Source organism: Ambystoma mexicanum, chromosome 1p (assembly GCF_040938575.1).
Source record: "Ambystoma mexicanum isolate Mex_15411 chromosome 1p, UKY_AmexF1_1, whole genome shotgun sequence".
In the NCBI taxonomy this organism is placed as follows: domain Eukaryota; kingdom Metazoa; phylum Chordata; class Amphibia; order Caudata; family Ambystomatidae; genus Ambystoma; species Ambystoma mexicanum.
In genome coordinates this window covers 665,416,844-665,435,217 of record NC_090921.1, presented here as the reverse complement: position 1 = coordinate 665,435,217, position 18,374 = coordinate 665,416,844, and positions in this window count along the sequence as shown.

Here is an 18,374-nt window from a genome sequence, read left to right as displayed (position 1 = left end):
TTTCATTGGAGCTCTCTCGGGCCACAGGGCATCTGCGTTCAGGGTCCCACTGCACTGATACCAAAGCAGGTATGCCGGGCTCACGCGCCATTTTACAAAAATGGTTCTCGGCAGGGCCAGCCTTAGTGCCGACGCCCCCATATGCACGGCCCAAGGAACGGGGGTTTGGAGAGTGGCACGGCCTCACAAGTCACTGCCCAGGGGAGGGCGGCAGTGGGGTGTCATCAGGGGTGACAGGGAGCGAGCCGCAGCTGAGGAGCACCCCTATAAACATGATTCCAGCAAGTAGGGTGGCCTCTTTGTTTCCGGCTCCTTGTTTGCGTTGACCTCCCACCCGCCCTTTCATTATTGTTGTATCTATGCTGTGTGTTTTTGCTTTCAGACATGCCCAGCGGATGTTACATGGTGTTCCCTTCAGAAAGTACTGGCGGATACCACAAGGGGACTGCACAGCCATCAGCTTAGGATGAACGGCACCCAGGAGTATTAGACTCATGGAGGCCCTTGCAAAGAGGGGGGGGCTACGGGGCTTGGAAGACCTTCCAACCCCAAACGTGGGTGGGGGAAATTGGGCAGTGTGTTGAAGGAGAATAACAACGAATCCCTACAAGGGGAGGGGAAGAAGAGAAGGGAGTTAGGAGAAAACAGGGCTCTGGGAAGCAATGATGAAACAAAGATTTGGAGTTGGGGAGAAGGGGAAAGTGAACCTGGAAAGAGGGACGGTTACGGCGAGGATAGGAAGATAACTGGTAAACTGGAAGGGTCAGCTTAGGGAACTAACCTGGGAAATGCCTAGGATGGGGTCCTTGGAATGCTGTGGGAAGGAGGGGCAGAGTGGGGAAGATTAGGGGAGGACCTGCAGGAGCTGGGTAAGGGGATGTGGATTGGGTTGGAATGGCTAAAGGGATCCGGGGGGAAGGTAGCTAACAGAGGGGGGCCTTGGTAGGGAACGGATGGTGAAAAGGGGAAGGGGCTGTGCAATGCGAGGCCTGAGTGGAGGGGAACAGCTAAGGCGGATGAAGTTTGGCAGCACTTGGTTCAATGAAGATGGGGGGGTCACACAATAAATAAGGGAAGAACACAATGGGGATCAGGAAATTGTAAGGTAAACCGAGACTACCAAAGAGGAAAAGAGCAAGGGGAGAAGAAGAGGGCACATAGGGGAAAAGAAAGGAAGATTTATTGGGGCAAAGGGAGAAGTTGGAGGGAACTAATCAAAGAAATGAGGCAGAACAATGACAAGGTGAAAAAACGAAATGGGAAAATGAACAATGAAAATTAAAAATTAAAAGAAATTAAAAGAAAAAGTTGGCCAGGTGTAGAGAGGGACAGATAGGGAGGGACAGGGCCCTCAACGGGTCTGCAAGGACCTTAAGGGGGGGGGGGATAGGATGCTACCCTCAGCGCAGAATCCTGAGGGTAGTGATGAAATGGAACACCTGTAAGATAACCTCTGACTTTATGTATGTTAATAAAGTTTGCTGTGGCAATTTCACTTCCACTCAGCCAACTGGTCCTGCCTCTCATTTGGGGATCTGGGGATGAGGGTGGTTCCAAGGGAGGAAGGGAGTGTGAATGGAGTGCAGACACAAGGGGGTGTAAGAGTGTGGAATATCTCGGGACATGCCAATCCCCCCCACACCCCCCCCCGTCCTGGGGCGGGGTGTCGGTGGTGCTATGTTACCGCACGCCCTCAGGCACTCGTCACAGATCTGTGTGAAGTGGCCAATAAATGTTAGCAGTGCTGCAGTGGACCACGCTCGCCCCAGTTCTATTGGTATCCCTGCAGTCACAGGGTTTCTGAAAGAGCCCGTTCTCTTCAAGTGCACTCTGAATAGGACGCTGTAGATCATAGTGCGCAGATGTCAGGAATTGCTGCGTGGTTTGGCGCGATACTTAGACATGTTCTCATTCTGCTCGATCTCTCCTCTGCCTTTGACACTGTCAACCATGCCATCCTGCTCAACCGTCTCCGTGATAACCTGGGTATCACTGGTCAGGCTCTGGCATGGCTGACCTCTTTCCTTTCCGGTCGACCCTCCCAGGTCCAAATGGGCTCATTCCTCTCCGACATCTTTTTCTCCACCTGTGGTGTCCCCCAGGGATCCAACCTCTCTCCCTGGCTTTTCAACCAGTATCTGGCACTCCTTGCCCACCGCATCGCCGCTCTCTGCCCCCACTTCCAGTGCTATGCGGACGATACCCAGCTCATTTTCAGGCTACCCTCGGCCTCCTCCTCTTCTTCCCTCATCTCCGACTGTCTGTCTGCTATCCCGGAATGGTGTGCCGCCAATGACCTCTGCCTTAACGCCAGTAAGACTGAGATTCTACTCATCGGCACACCCACTCCCTCCTTCCCTGCAACTCTCTGGCCGGCCTCCCTTGGCCCCCTTCCTGCCCCTACCTGCAAGGCTAAAAACCTCGGGGTCATCTTCAACTCCACACTCTCCTTCTCTCCTCATATATCTGACGTCTCTAAGAAGTCACACTACCAGCTGCACCTCCTCAGAGGTATTCTTCCCTTCCTCTCCTTCCCCCAGAAGCTCACTGTCTCCCGAGCCCTGGTTCTCTCAAGGCTGGACTACTGTAACAGCCTCTATCTTAATCTGCCTGCCTCCACTCTCCGCCCTCTGCAACTTATCCAGAACAGAACTGCGAGACTTGTCCTTGGCCTCAAGCCCAGGGACCGTATCTCTCCAGGACTGAAATCTCTTCACTGGCTCCCAGTGGCTGCGAGGATTAAGTTCAAAACCCTCTGCATTGTCCACAAGGCCTTCTGGGGCCTGGGGCCTAAATACCTTCAACTCTCTCTTCCTAAATATCTTCCTTCACGAGCCCTTCGCTCATCCGTCTCCAACTCCCTCATGGTCAGCCGCTTCTCGAAGCAACGAGCTGGGGGTAGATCTCTCTCCGCAGCAGGGGCCTCCCTCTGGAACAGCCTTCCTGCCTCCCTGAAACTTGAGGAGAACCATCTCCGGTTCCGGAAGCACCTCAAAACCTTCCTCTTCGCTTCTGCCTTTTCTCTCCCTCTCCCCTGCTAAACCTGCTTAACTCCCCACTGAAACTCTGCACTAAACCTGCATCTTGGCCACTCTCAGCGACCTCGGTCCAGGGCCCAGCCACTCTCCACTTGCACTGCCTCCCTGGCTCCCCCTGCACTGTGGGACTGTCACTGTATCCCTACAGCCCCCTTCCTAGCACTTGCTCTGCACTTACCTCGCACTTGCCACCAGCTGGCCCTTTTATTTATTATTTATTATTTAATATTTTATTACGCTACTTACCGTGTACTGCACTTTCCCCCCCACCTCCTCCCCCTGCACTTTCTCCTTTTCCCCCTACCTCTGCACTTGCGCGATCTGAATGACACCTGGCCTAGTAGGATCGTTTGTCTGTCTTCCCCTTGTTTCCCTCCCTCCCTGCCTCGTCGCGCCTTGAAACACTTGTGTATAGGCGCGTTACAAATACCATATCATATCAGAGTATCCCCATCAGCGGAATATACGTTTAGATCATGTTCATGTCTCCAAGAAGCGAGATAAACCCTAATTCGCTGGCGGCTCGCTCAGAGATGTGCGGCCATTTTGCGGCTGCTCAACAGCGCCCGCCAACGCTGGATTTTAGAGGAGGCATCAGTAGGCACGCTGCAATTAAAAGCACTATCACCAACCAGCCTGAGGGGACTGCTTGCTTGGAAAAAATACTGGGTACATAGAGCATGGGTAGGGGAGTTGAGACATCAGGAACGGTGCCCAAATATGAACTCAACTTGAAAATTTGGCAAGGGTGTTGCAATAGAGCTTCATCTGAGAGCACTTCAATCTGACAGTGATCACTCAAGTGTGGGCACATTGCACTGGCGTGCACCTATCAATGCACACTCAGGCACTGTGTGCACGGATTTACATACCATTGCATGGACACATCAGGGTTTGTGCACGGATGCCTCCACATATACCCACATTGGGAGAGAGTGCACCAATTCATGCACACTGAAGGGTTGCATGCAGCATCTGGGGCAGCATGCACTAAGGTCTGCACACACTGCGATGGCTGGCACTGCATCTCCGGTGGACAGGGGGCCCTGAAGAGTTCGAGGTTACTCTGTGTCAGAATCTCTAGCTGAGGCACTGACTCAGCTGGGCTTGGACTCTGGCCAAGGCTGAGGCCTTGTTTTCAGACACACATCCTTTCCTAGCGATGCCCTTGCACCGCATCCGCTTTCAGTGTATTTACTCATAGTTGGATGTTCGTCTTTGCTCTTTCCGCCGTTGCACTTTGTTATTTGCACAGTTGCACATTTGCTCACCATTGCATGAGATTCGACAATCGAGTTGATTTTTTTTTTGCAAACGCCACGGTGGCATGTGGCCGGCCACCTTACACGGCTGCTCTGTGTCTGCGTGTCCTACAGCCATTCTCGCCAAATAAATCAACATGTTTTCTGCAGCTACCTGCGGCTTGTGATATCACCGTGGGCCATAAAAACAACCTAAGCTTCCCACGCTTTGCGCTGTACCTGCCATTCCCACGCTCACCTTGTTTACACGGAATGGGCCATCAGTTCATGGCAGGATCCGCTTGGGTTTGTGTGCACACGCACAGCAGTGGCTGCGTAGACGAGAACATGGCGCATAAAATCCCACCTATCATCAACAGAGCCGCTCGTGACTTTAGGCTGGCACCTCTTTTGGCTGGGGTCGGCTGAGAGCAGTTGAAGGCCCAATGGCTTCGGTCACTAGCTTTTAGCGTTTACATTTTTTTCCTCATGCTTTGGTGCGGAACCGCAGCGAATAATATTTACTGCAAGAGAAAAATCTGCGGCGAGAGGGGCGATACAAGGCATGACGAAAACTTGTAGTTTGGAGTTTAAACGGAGGGCTAAAGTAACAACATATTATGGTTTTATTGCATTCATGGCAGGTTTGACCAGCTCAAAATGCTCACTCTTTAAACAGACGCATGTTTTGACCTCTTCTGTTTCTAAGTTTTAACAGGGTCTTCGACAATGGAAGAGTAGTAAAATCTGTCTTGCTACTCATGACCCGTAAGCTGCGCCACGCATATGCCCCTCACCACAGTGAGTGCTGTGTTTTGTTTTGTCATGTTATGCTAAAGGTTCTTATACCATGCACTGTCAGCACCTGCCTGGTCCCTTGGCGCTCTGGTGTATCTGTAAAGCAAGGGGTTAAAGCGTGTGTGTCAGCCGGAAGTGCATTGGGGGCCTCTGGAGTCCGCGGAAGTAAGTCGGAGAGCCGTGTTTCTCTGTGGAAAGCACAGAAGAGGGCTGGAGAAGGTCCCCACAAAAGTAACAAGAGTTTCCATCTCAAATGTTCGGTAGCGTGACCTTGGGGTTTGCCCACTCCATGGGAAAAGTGCACAGCTGGCGCCCTCTCACTGAAACCTCATTTCAAGGCCGCGTGGGAGTCTCTGGTCTCGAAGGGACAGGCCCCTTCAGTAAGGTTTCTCAGATGCCGGTAGACTCAGGAGGAGTTCCCCCACCTCGTCCCCTTTCACTGACGTGCGCTTTTTGCCACAACCTATATATTTGCCTTTCCAGTCAATCTGCAATTCTGGCCTAAGTGGGAAAGTCCCTTCGCTAGAACCATCTGATACCAGAGTTTCTTCATCTTGTATGTAAAGTAGAAAGGACAGTCTGTTCTACATTTCACAGAATCAAGTGCCTTTTGGAGCATTTCGGGTCGACCAGGGTCTAACTTAAGAAATCTTTCCTACCGACGTACGTTGATGTCACACACAGTGCTCTGGGATGACACAACCCACTGGTTTTGGGGAATAGTACTGTTTTTCACACCTGTCCCAGCAGCCTTCTTAAAATAGTCATATGTACCCCCTTTTTTTAAAATAATATGGCATTGGTACATGCTATGAGGTCCAGGTGTGATGAAATAATTGCTGCTCTGCAGGAGTATAGTAATCTGTAGTGGCTACACTACCCGCTCAGGCCGACACTACTACTAAACCAGCAGTGATCCCAATCATAAAGGTGAAGAAGACACATCCAGACAGGTACCCCGCTTTTGGTAATGTGGGCCGAGGTCAGGCTATCCCTTTAGGAGGGGTGTGAGCTGGTACGGGTTCAAGACAAACAACCATAGCACAGGGGTACTAAAATAAAAGAATGTTGAATCAATGTTGTATTAAAATAGGACATTTAAGTAAACTAATAAATGCACAAAACAAATTAAATACACTACAGATCCACCCCAGTAAAGGAACCACTGAAAATGCAAACCTTGAGAATAAAGGGCACTCAGGGTTCATAGGCAGGGGTGCTCAGGCAAAAGAGTTCAGTAACAGTGTCAATGTTCAAAGGCCTTGTCTTCAAAAAGATAGAAGGTGGGGTCTCGTAAGTCACTAGGGCTTACAGGTAGGCCATGCGGCCGGAACCACTAATAGTATCTGTTAATCTTGTATTTTGGGCTCAATGGCGTCAAGCCGGGCTTCTAGGTGCTTGGCTGAAGCCATGCCACTGTGGCGATGGAAGAGATGTGCTATCCCAATGTTGAGTTGGTGCTGAGTCAATTCCAGGTTTGGGATACTGGAGGATTGACTCGGTGTGTGATACGGTCAAGTCGATGTCCTCTAGCAGTTCAGGACGGAGGTCGAGTTGGTGGTGAAACAATGCTTCTCCTGGATCGAAGCTACGTTTGAGAAGAGCGAAATGACCTTTTCAGTCTAATATGCAGGGGAGACGCCCCGCAGCCCCACCACTTCCCCTCAACCTAATCTATACCCTACCCACCTATATATATATATATATATATATATATATATATATATATATATATATATATATATATATATATATATATATATATATATATTTAATTAATTTTGACTGACAAAAACGGTCAAAATGTTCAATCAAATGTTTTAGGTCAAATGTTTTTAGGTCAATTATGCTAATGCCATCTAGGCTGCTGTAACAAGTGACCTTTGCCTTCTGACATCCTACCCAGAGTGCTTTGTGTGGAGGAAGTGGAGTGGGCAGGCAGTGGAGGGTACAGGAATTGTAGAGAGCTCTAGCAGAACACAAGCCTGTGGAACCCTTCTCTGAGCCTACATTTCTTCTCTGGCTGCAATAACTACACCACCTTCCCACGTCTGCTTACATCAAAAGGGTTCCAGTGATCAGCACACAGGTGTTAGTGTGGCTTTGTTATGTCAGGCCTATTTTGGAACACTGGTTCCCAGGGGACCCCTGGGACAGGGTTCCTGTGCAATGGGATGAAGTTGTGGGCCTTCCTGAGGGGGATAAGAGAAGCAGCTTCATGGGACTTGGACAGCATGCGGTTGTGGAGAATTGTGAAGAAAACCCAGGCAGAAAGCTAATGCATATCAACCCTGCCATAGCTGAAGCACTGCTTGCCAAGCTGCTGACACTAATATGATATCTAAATGCTGTGGATGTTTATTTGTGTCACCCCAGAAGCCACCATGCCACAACCAGGCATTGCTTACATTTACAGTTTACCACGTCACCAGGCTGATTTAGACACACAATTGTTATCTTTTGAATCAGAGGTGCAGTTGATTAAAAAACACCTCTGCCTGCTGGAACTTTGTGTTCCAGCAGCTTCCAGGAATGCACATTTGACATTTGACCCTGCCCTGATGCCACTGCAGAGCAGTGGCTGGAAATGTCAGGAGTCTCATCATAGCAAAGTTACTTAGGTGCACTATTCTTTTGACATGTAGCATTAGAAAAGAGGGGTTTAAATAGCAGACCTATTTTTCGTTGACGGAATTAGCTGCATCATTTTTTAATTACAAATCAAAAAATCTAAGGCTTTCACACCCTCACAGAAGGCAACTCACCACACCTGTAAACAGGACACATTTAGGAAAAAAGTGTTGATTCATTCTTTTGAAGTATGCAGGGTTAAATGTCACATGCAAAAGGGCTCAGTGCATAGCCCAGCGTAGCGGCATTCACTCCTTAACATCCTGCTATTGGTCTCCCTTCTGCTGATGTGTGTATCAACTCAGACACTGCTCCTTTTTCGCTTCATCATCCTCTTTTGTCACCCATTTGTCACACACAGGCACTGCTCCGTGAAGCAGGACACATGTCTTGTGGCACCACATGCCTCCTTTTGTACATAACGAGGACTCGAAAAAGCAAGTCCGAACAATTCACAGTAATGACTAGTATTCCACAATCACATCCCAACCTTTGCAGGCTCTTTTCAGGAGTCTCAGATGTGAACGGCTTCCTCATCAAGGTGGTGTTGTTTCAACCGTCCTCTTCCATACCTTCATGCACCTGGGACCTTTTTCCACCCTGATGAGTTTTTTTCATTCCTTTCTTTCCGCTTCACCAAAATGTTTCCACTTACTTGGAGATCACTCTTCTAACTGTTAGCAGAACGATCCATTGTTGGAGAAGAACTGTGTGGTTCTGCTGACTCATTCATCACCTTTCTCTTAATTGTTCACCTTCTGTTGTTTTGTGTGAGCATCCAGTTTCTCCAAGATATTATCACCTGTAACAGGACTGTTTCATTTTGAGAGAGTATCTCTGTGATAGTGCTTCATTTTGATAGGGTCGCTGAGTCATGTATTTGGTGCCTTCGCAGCATGTCTCCCATAATACCTTTCCTATGGCTTATTCTGGCATATTTTACCTTGATACCTTATGTCCTATACTGATTCATGGTTTCCTTGCTGATAACAGGTGACCACAGTGGAACCACACTGAAAACCTCACTCATATAACTTGAAATGGTGATACATCTCTAACACTGTTTGGTGTAAATCTATCTGCAGCCAGTAGTTCTAGGGCTGTGTGTTGGGCGTCTTTACTAGATGCTGCTCCCAACTGCAACATGACTTTGATAGATCTTTGTACCCTTTACACTGACTCATTTTCATGGGGGTGACATAGTGCAGTCCTGCAATATGTGATGTTGCAGTTCCTGAGAAAATCCATCAATGTACAGAATACTAACTGAACAGCATTGTCTGTGACCAGTTCCTTAAGGAAAAACCTCCCTCCTGAATATACCCTTCAACAGTGCAATTGTTGTCCATATGAAAATGTCAGAAACAAAGTGCAACTCTATCCATTTGAAAAAGGTTTCCACAAACAACTGGTTTCTAATGGACCGATGAAATCAAGCTCCACTTTGTCCTAAGGACCCTTGGGACTCACAATTCTCTATTAAGGAGTTTTACCCAGTGTGCAATTTTGTGACAGATATGACTGTCACTATATCTGTCTAACACAGTGCCTGTTGCTGTCCACCAGAGGCCACCAATATTCCTCCCTCTCTCTGCAGTTAATCAGAGTGCCCTTTGTGAGTTGCGTAGATTATGCATGACGGGGCACCACTGGGAGGTATTTTCCTGTCCACTCTGAATAACACTTCTTCTGTCACAGTGGTGATATAATGAAGGGGTTCTCTCTTGCCACCCTTGTTCACCTACCGTCTCACTTCTGTCAGTGTACTCTTGTTTTCAATGTCTGGCAAGGGTAGATTTACTATTAAATCAGTCCCGAATTCGCACAGTGGGTCAGCAACATCAAAGACCCCAGGGTTGCTCCCTGGATGGTTGAAGGCCACCTCCCTCTACGTGACCAACCCCCTGCCCCTCCCCTCCCAAGCTAGCGTCAGCCTCAATAGAGACAAAACACTAACACACATATTAGCATAATTAACAGGTCCCTGGGACTTTATGCCGAACCTTCCTCCTACCCTCAGTAAAAGCAGAGGGTTGGTCGATAGCTGTATCTGCACAGCTCATGTTCAGCTGCTGGGCGGACTGCTCACTGGTTTAGGTGTTTGTGTCACGACCGCTGGGCACTGGCGGCTGTGGGAGAGGTGGAAGCGAGGCTGCCATTGATTGTGCCGCCACGTTTTCTCCTTGACAGTATTATCGGTCTAGTCTTTTTCAACATGGCCGCTGCCTATGCGTATTTACTTCCACACGCTAGGCAGCTCGGCGCGTTGCAACTTCGGATTTCCCTCTGTTGCTCTCGCTCCCTTATTGTTTTCTCCTTGGCGGTGCTCCGCCCTTGCTGTGTTGGGGCTCCCTGGCCCTAGTTGCTCTTTCCCTTGTGCTCTTTCTCTTCCAGCCTTTCCAGTGTTTCTCTTCCCAGTTGGTTCCCATAATTCTCTCCCTTTCCTGGCTGTCTCTTTTTCGGCTCCTTTCTCTTATTCAGCTGGTCCCTCGTGTACCCTCACTCTACCTTGGATATATTTCGGATTGTGCTCCCCGAGTTTCCCAGTTATCTGGTTCCTGCCTGCTCAAGTACTCCAGAGGGGTTTTTATGCCATTCGGGCTTTTCCCCTATCTCCGTTGCTAGTCCGTCGCGGAGGGGGGTCACCGTGCCTCCCGTTATCGGAGCCGCGGTGGCTTCCTTTCGAGGCCGACCTTACCTGCTACAGAAGAAGAGTCTTCCCACTCTCCACGCCAGAAGAAAGAAGTTTAATTCAAGCTCAGGTGAGGAGGAAAGGGAACGGGAGTACGACCGGTGTCTTACTGATGAGGAAGACTTTATTGAACAATCTGATAATTTGGTTAGTCCGCCAGCCCATATTGACAGATTGCAACGCCCAAATATTGAGATGGCAACCCCACAACAACTCCAGGAACTTGTCGCTGCCGTACAAGGTTTGAGTCAGGAGGTTCAGACTTTAAAGGCAGACAATGCCGCCCTTCAACTAAGGGTTGCTGCTCGAGAACAGCTTACGGCCGACCTTCCACCCCTACCCTTGGTATCAGGCAAGTATGATGGCACAGAGAGAAAAGTAAAGGAATTCCTTGATGCTTGTGATATTCACTTTGCTTTCAGAAGAGGCACCTTTTCCACTGACCATACCAAGGTAGGGTTCATGATAACCCACATGACGGGTAATGCCTTAGCATGGGCCACTCCGTTGGTATCTCGATCTGACCCAGTGCTACAAGATTATTCGGCTTTCAAAGACCTTCTCAAACAGACTTTCCTTCATACGGAAACAGCCTTTTTGGCCAGTGAAGACCTCCTTGACGTGCGTCAAGGAAATTCAGACTTGCTTTCCTATCTGTCCGCTTTCAAACGAATAGCAGCGGAGGCTGGTTGGCAAGAAGAAGCACAGTATACCATATTCCGGAGGGGTTTGCGGGAGGACTTAAAGGACGAACTAGCCAGAATTCCCCGCCCAGACTCTTTCTCCGATCTCATCAAGGCGATAATTAGGATCGATTATCGCATGACCGAAAGAAAGAACGAGAAGAAGAAGACTCGTCCTCCCGGATTTTCCCTTGAAGCCCACACGTCGACCTCCTCACCTGTTACGCGTCCTCCTTCCAGAGACGAACCAATGCAGATTGGTACCACCCGAGCCCCTTTGACAGCGGAAGAAAAGAAGAGAAGGCGAGAAGGCAATCTGTGTCTTTATTGTGGTTCGACAAGACACCTTTTGAGGGACTGTCCTGACGTACCCCCGAGGAGGCCGGGAAACGAACGCCCTCGGTAGTCGGTGGAACAGATTATCGAGGGGCGTCAGCTGGTTCCTATGCTACCCTTTCTGTGACCTCTGCCAAAACCTCCGAAGACCATCGATTGATGGTAGTTGCCGTTCAGCTCCAGTTCAGAGGACAACAGATAGAGACACAAGCCCTGCTTGATTGTGGAGCTGCCGGAAATTTTCTAGACACTGTGTGGGCTGACAAGGTGGGCCTTCTCTGATTACCAAAGAAGGAAGACCAGAAGGTAGAAGGAGTTGATGGTACTCCTTTATGCTCCGGGCCCATAACCCACACCACTGAGGAAGTCCAGGTATCTATTCAACTACATTCCGAGTTCCTTAAGTTCGATATCATTAGGGCCGCCCACTTTCCTGTGATATTGGGAATCGGTTGGCTCCGCAGACACAACCCAACAATAAATTGGACAGACAACCTACTGAGCTTTCACTCTTCTTTTTGTAAAGAAAGGTGTCTGCCGGAACCTATGTTTGAAAAGGTAAAGACTATATGTGCCACTGAGAATAACTCCATCCACAATTTACCCAGGATATTCGAGGAATTTGCTGACATCTTTAAGGAACAACAACCTTCGGTACTCCCCCCTCATCGGCCGGAAGATTGCAATATAGACCTCATACCTCAGGCCTTGGTTCCTTTTGGAAGAATGTACCCCCTATCCTTGGCTGAAAAGGCAGTTCTCCGGCGCTACCTGGATGACAATCTTGCTAACGGATTGATCCGACCATCAAGATCCCCAGCTGGTGCTTCATTATTCTTTATACCTAAGAGAGACACTAAGGAGTTGAGACCTTGTATTGATTACAGAGGTCTAAATCAGGTCACGATCAAGGACAGATATCCCATGCCCATAATCTCGGAGATACTTGAAGCCGTGCAGGGATCGGTATTGTTTACGAAGCTCGATCTTCGGAATGCATACCACTTGCTTCGGGTTAGATCCGGTGATGAATGGAAGACTGCTTTCCGCACTCCATACGGGCTTTTCGAGTACCGAGTTATGCCATTTGGACTGGTAAATGCTCCCTCTATTTTCCAGAGGTTTATGGATCGAATATTTTCCGATCTATTAGGTATCAACACAGTAGTATATCTTGATGACATCTTGATATTTTCCCGGAAGAAAGAAGAGCATTTTTCCCAGGTATTGGAGGTGTTACACCGACTCTGTATACATCATCTATTGGTCAAACCAGAGAAATGTGCTTTCGCTAAATCATCCATACCCTATTTAGGGTTTATTCTCTCTGAAAAAGGTATAACCATGGATCCCGAGAAGGTGGAAGCCATTCTCTCATGGCCATCTCCTTCCTCTGTAAAGGACATCCAGAGGTTTTTAGGTCTGGCAAACTTTTATCAGAAATTTGTTCCGGGGTTTTCAAGGCTTATCTTGCCCATCACTTCTCTACTTAAGAAATCCTCTAAACCTTTTCTTTGGAATGAAGCAGCTGAAGACAGCTTTACCAGTCTCAAAGGAAAATTCTGCACGGCTCCCATTCTTCGGCAACCAGATCAATTGAAACCTTTCATTATGGAGACTGACGCTTCTGCTGCTGCAGTAGGTGCCGTGCTTCTCCAAATCAACCACGGAATGGAACATCCGATAGCCTATTATTCCAAAACCTTAACAACCAGTCAACAAAACTACTCAGTCATCGAGAAAGAGCTACTGGCGATGAAATTGGCTTGTCTGGAATGGAGACACTTACTTCAAGGAAGTATGCACCCGTTTCAGATACGTACTGATCATAAAAACCTGCAGATTTTGAGGCAACAGGAATGCTATAACACCCGACAAGCCAGATGGGCACACTTCTTTGCTCAGTTTCATTTCACCATCACGTATATTCCAGGCTCTCAAAAACCAAGTGGCTGACGCGTTGTCTCGAAGAAACGAAGTACACCAGTCAGATCAGAAAGAACTCATGTTTCCCCGTACAAAGATCGTTCTGGTGGTATCATCTTTTCTGGAAGAGGTTAAGGGGGCTTATACTCCTTTAGAAGGTCCCACTCCCACTCTAAGAAATTTACCTGTCGAGGAAAAGGATGGACTGTATTTCAACCAAGGAAGACTAATCCTACCCACACATGACCTTCGAGTACGAGCTCTTAAGTGGTGTCATGACTCAAGGGTTGCGGGTCATCGCGGCCTGCGCGGTACTCTTGAACTGCTCCAAAGAACCTTCTTTTGGCCCAAGATGCGAGCAGAGACTCAGGCCTATATTCAAAGATGTCTGACTTGTTTACGTACCAAGTATTCCACCCAGAAATCGTTGGGGTTACTTCAATCCAGCCCGATCCCTCCGGGTCCTTGGATTAACATTTCTACGGACTTCATCGTCGACTTACCTATATCCCAAGGGTGTACATGTATTATGGTAACAGTCGATACCTATTCCAAACTGGCACATTTCTCCCCACTGTCTGGCATACCTTCTGCTTCACTCACTGCTGAAGTCTTTCTTAAAGACATATTCAGATTGCATGGTCTCCCGCAAAAGATTGTATCCGATCGTGGCAGTCAGTACACCTCTAAGTTTTGGTCAGCTTTATGCAAACTTTTGGGTATTGAGAGGGCTCTTTCTTCTGGATTCCATCCTCAGACTAATGGCCAAACTGAGAGGTTAAACGGAACCCTTGAACAATATCTGAGATGTTTCGTAAACCAGTCTCAAGACAAATTGGGTTTCTCTTCTCCCTACTGCCGAGTTCTCGTACAACAATGCTATGCATGCTTCTTTAGGTATGAGCCCTTTTTATTGTACCTATGGATATAACCCCAGATCTATTATACCCACTTTCTGGAAGGAAACTCCTATCCCGTCGATTGAGTCAAGTTTGGCACAGCTGAGAGAAGCTCACTTATCTGCCAAACAGAGTCTTAAAGAGGCAAGCATTCAATACAAAGACCAAGCAGATCGCCACCGGAGACAAGTACCGATGTGGGAGGAAGGTACGAAAGTCATGCTGTCTACTAAATTTCTACCCCGATGGGTCAGACCTTCCAAGTTGTCTCCCCGGTATATTGGACCTTTTACCATCCTGACAAAGATCAACCCAGTGGCTTACCGCCTCAAGTTACCTAAGTCACTCAGCCGTGTTCATCCGACTTTCCATTCTTCACAGCTCCGCTCTTATGTGGCTGATGAGAGAAGACAGAGAGTTCCCAGACTTCACATTCCGCCCGACCCTAACTCTGAAATATACGAAGTCTCCCACATCAGGGATTCCCGTTACCATAAGGGACGCCTGGAATATCTTATACACTGGAAGGGCTTCCCTTCGTCCGAGGATTCCTGGGAACCCCGATCTTATGTTAACGCACCCCGCTTGCTACACCGGTTCCACAACCTACATCCCGGCAAACCCGGGGGGAATCGCCCTAGAGGGGGGCATACTGTCACGACCGCTGGGCACTGGCGGCTGTGGGAGAGGTGGAAGCGAGGCCGCCATTGATTGTGCCGCCACGTTTTCTCCTTGACAGTATTATCGGTCTAGTCTTTTTCAACATGGCCGCTGCCTATGCGTATTTACTTCCACACGCTAGGCAGCTCGGCGCGTTGCAACTTCGGATTTCCCTCTGTTGCTCTCGCTCCCTTATTGTTTTCTCCTTGGCGGTGCTCCGCCCTTGCTGTGTTGGGGCTCCCTGGCCCTAGTTGCTCTTTCCCTTGTGCTCTTTCTCTTCCAGCCTTTCCAGTGTTTCTCTTCCCAGTTGGTTCCCATAATTCTCTCCCTTTCCTGGCTGTCTCTTTTTCGGCTCCTTTCTCTTATTCAGCTGGTCCCTCGTGTACCCTCACTCTACCTTGGATATATTTCGTATTGTGCTCCCCGAGTTTCCCAGTTATCTGGTTCCTGCCTGCTCAAGTACTCCAGAGGGGTTTTTATGCCATTCGGGCTTTTCGCCTATCTCCGTTGCTAGTCCGTCGCGGAGGGGGGTCACCGTGCCTCCCGTTATCGGAGCCGCGGTGGCTTCCTTTCGAGGCCGAGCTTACCTGCTACAGAAGAAGAGTCTTCCCACTCTCCACGCCAGAAGAAAGAAGTTTAATTCAAGCTCAGGTGAGGAGGAAAGGGAACGGGAGTACGACCGGTGTCTTACTGATGAGGAAGACTTTATTGAACAATCTGATAATTTGGTTAGTCCGCCAGCCCATATTGACAGTTTGATGCTGTGTCTGTGCTCTCATTGTAATGTGTACATGCCTAGAAAAGGCCAAATACATTTATTATCAGTTATGTTTTTTTAAACATTTATAACATTATTCATTTATGTATTTGATACAAAACACAGGGAAAGCAATGCACAAAAAAGCATACAGAACATACCATTGATAACACAGTGGAGGACACAGGTCCTTTACAATGGGGTGAGAGAATGTGACTTGAAGACCAGATGCTGCAGGGGAAGGTGGAAACATAAACCAGGGACGAGGACAGAACAGAATGACATTGGAATGGGATGGTGGAGACATTGCTGAATTGAAAATGGAGGTGAGAACACAGGCCCAAAAACAGCACAGCCCTCCACCTGGTATTTGCCAATAAAGAGACAACACAGAGTGGATGGTGGTATGCAGAATGCAAGGTAACCCATCTTTATTGAAAGTATGCAAAGCTGGGGGGGAAATGAAATTAACAGCCAAGCTCTCTCTCTCTCATATTCTCCAATGTTTGAACAGATAACACAGTTTATATAATACTAATGAGTCATTCTGATGTCATCATGATCACTGAGTTATGAAAACCTATCTCTGCCGCTCATTGGTCCTAATTGCTAAGCTACATATAGTATCTATATGTTGCAGCCTACTGATTGGGTAACTTTCTATCTAAGGTCCCACTCATAAAACATCCCATAAAATATACAAGCTCATCATGCTTGAATATTATTGGCAAGCAATAAATTACTTCTACGGTGAAAAGGACATATGCTTATCGGTCAACATGCGTTGACACTGTCCTTGAACTGTCGGATGTATAAAGAATTATGGATGCGGATGGGGGCAGAAGACCAGGCTTGTTGCTTTCAGTTCTTAATTAAATAAAACAGCCCATGTTATCTCTGCCTGCCATGATATCTCCGAGTTTCAAAGAGTTTGTCCTTGTCCAAATTTCAGTTTTCCAGCCCTCCTTGTCTTGCAACAGTAAACACGCCATCCTTTTCTTGATACATTATGAATATCTGTTGTCCCGAGTCATGCTGCTTCCACCATATTCATATTTTGTCGCAGAAATTGTTTTGTCTTTTTAACCGCACTTGCTTCTCTGTGAAGCCTATCTGATTGCTGGGACATTTATCTGTCAACTACTAGGATATTTCCTGAGATGCTCCTTTCGTCCCATGGACTTCAAATAGTCTGCTGTGTTTTCATAACTCATTAACCTTAATGATTGAATGCTCACTGCCCAGACACTGGTATCTTGTTCCGTTATGTAAACTTCCCCTCTGGTGTCCTGGCTTTGGACATTCCTTTGAGGCAGCTATGTCCAGCCACTGCAGCATTTTTTCTGAATTAACTGTATTTGTTTCAAATAGCGTGCTTTTCTGCTTGGCCTCCTTAAAGCTACAGACTTTATTATGCGCTGTGCTTGTACAATTTTAAAAATGGCAAGGGGCAAGTCAGCAAGAAAAGGAGGCAGCAGATTCACAGGAAAGGGGAAGGGAAAGGGAAAGGGAAAGAGAAAGGGAGGGAGGGAAGAGGGAGGACGGGGAAAGTTTAACTATTCTCTGCAGGACACATTTGCTTTGCTATCCACTGATTTCCTGGTGCATGCCTGTCCATTATTTCCCTTCCTATGGGTAGCAGAAACCTTATCTACCTACACATTTTTGCCATACTTGTGTAGTGAGTCCCTATCTTGTGTACATGCCTTCCTGTCACCCAATCTAGTCTATTTTAAACACACAAATTGTGCAAACTAATGCCTTATTTGATCCCTACTTGTGTAGCACTAAGTAACTATTCTTTGTGACAGCTGCATTTACAGGAGAATTCAAAGTGCAGTTTCAAATGTATCCTCTCTTATCTTATAACTTTGTTTCTTCTGAGGAAGGCAGGGGGCAGAGCTTGAACATGCTCTCTAGTCAATAACTATCCCACTACATTCCCCCCTCCGGTTGAGTTATCAACCACTCCTTTATTTTGTCTCATCATATTATAGCCATCCTTAGGCAGCCACACTATGGTGACCCCCCTCAAGTTACCTCCTTGTGCTATGTATTCTGGTGGACTGCATGTCATATGCCAGTACTGGCCATTCTCATCACGTTTCATTGAGGGCTCAGTGTAGTTATGCGTATCCTTTGAGCATGTAAACAATACCCCAGGTTGTCTAGCTGGCTGACCCAATGGGTACATGGGACAGTAAACTTTGTCATCAGTTTGGGTGTACTGATGTACAGTGTCACCCACATTAGCCATTGCTGTCATTTGGAGTGCCTTCTTGGCAGTCTTTTTACATTGGCTTAATGCTGTTCTCAAGATGCAAAAAGCCATTAGGACCAGTACCAACATTGCCAACAGACATTTGAATGCATCTGTCAGCCAGGTAGGCATAAAGGAGAATAGATAACTGAACTAGTGTTCATCCTCAATGTCATTCACTCCTCCTCCATTTTATCTTGCAGCTCTTTCAAGGAGTATATGGCCTTTGACAAGGTCCCATTCTCTTCATCATCTGCGGGTACATATGTACAGCAATCTGGCACTATCTTTGCACATACTCCTCCCTCCATGGCTGTGAGGAGGTCCTGAACATACATGTTATGTAGGGTCATCAATCTGACTGCCCTTAACTCCTCCTTAATGGCACTGAAGCCTTTAATTGTGGCATTAATAGTTTGTAACAGTTCCCACCTAGTAACGTGGATCCAGTGT